A 1,050-nucleotide genomic window follows, 5' to 3' on the forward strand; every position below is an offset into this window, starting at 1 on the left:
CAACATTTTTTTTCATGAATCATGTAGTCAGCATTTTAGATTTTTATGCCTTATTAAAACATATCTTGAATCTTACCCTTGTATAATAGCATAGGCTTGACACACCTGAATAACTCAGTGTAATTTAGGCTGGTACCTAAAGCCTACGGGCAATAATGGAACTAGAAACCAGTCAACAAAATATCGGTAGAGGACAATCAAACGGTAATGCTTTGGAGGAGTTTATAGATAATAACTGACAGAAAAAAAATCCTCTTTACTATATAAACAAATTTGATAAATCCATAAGGATTGTAGGAAAGGTGAATGCATATATATATATATGTGTGTATTATTTTTAACGAAGGTCAGAAGAAACACTATTATTGGTATGATGTTGAAGGAGGTAGTTGCAAGTCAAATAAAATGAAGCAGTATTTAGTACACATCTGGAACTTGTTTTCCTGAGAGGTTGTACTGTCTGAAAGTATAAATAGGATCAACAAAGGCTTAGGTAAATCCATGGATGACAGATATGCAGTTGGGTACGAAGGCCAAGTGCAGGGCATGCTTTCAGCCTTGGTGTAATGAAAGGTCACTATCGAAGTCTCCACTCAGCACTTTTGCTGTCAAAGGAGAAGGCAGAACATTAGGTGGATTAACCACAAATTTGCCCTTATGTAGCATTTCATAACCTCCTATGTCCTCCCTCAACATGGACTAGAAACATGTGGGCTTAAAATTGAACATACTCAGTCTTCCTTTAGTTTTTAGTATTTATGGAAATCTGTTATTTTCTTAGAATATACAAGTATAAATACTTATGGGGGCTTTTCATAACAATAATTATCATTTTAGAAGTTAGAGACATTAATATAGCTAACTATTTCTCTCTAGAAGTGTTTAAAGCACCATTCTTTTTGTAGTTTACTTCTCCCTTTAGGAATGATGAAGAAAAACATTTTGTAAAATGACACTTGTAAATGACTTTCATGATTTCTTTTTTATTACAAAGTTATTTTCAGGGTACTAACATTTGCTTTGGTTTGAGAAATTTGATTTTGTCAAGGC

The 1,050-nt window shown here is 33.4% G+C and overlaps 1 protein-coding gene across 3 annotated transcripts in view; it reads right to left on the reverse strand.

Moving 5' to 3' along the window:
- Positions 1–1,050, reverse strand: part of HMGCLL1 (3-hydroxymethyl-3-methylglutaryl-CoA lyase-like 1) — a 173,760-nt gene that overhangs the window by 4,201 nt on the left and 168,509 nt on the right. The gene's annotated exons all lie outside the window — the stretch shown is intronic.

The sequence above is a fragment of the Propithecus coquereli genome, unplaced genomic scaffold (assembly GCF_000956105.1).
Source record: "Propithecus coquereli isolate 6110/MARCELLA unplaced genomic scaffold, Pcoq_1.0 Scaffold292, whole genome shotgun sequence".
NCBI classification, from domain to species: domain Eukaryota; kingdom Metazoa; phylum Chordata; class Mammalia; order Primates; family Indriidae; genus Propithecus; species Propithecus coquereli.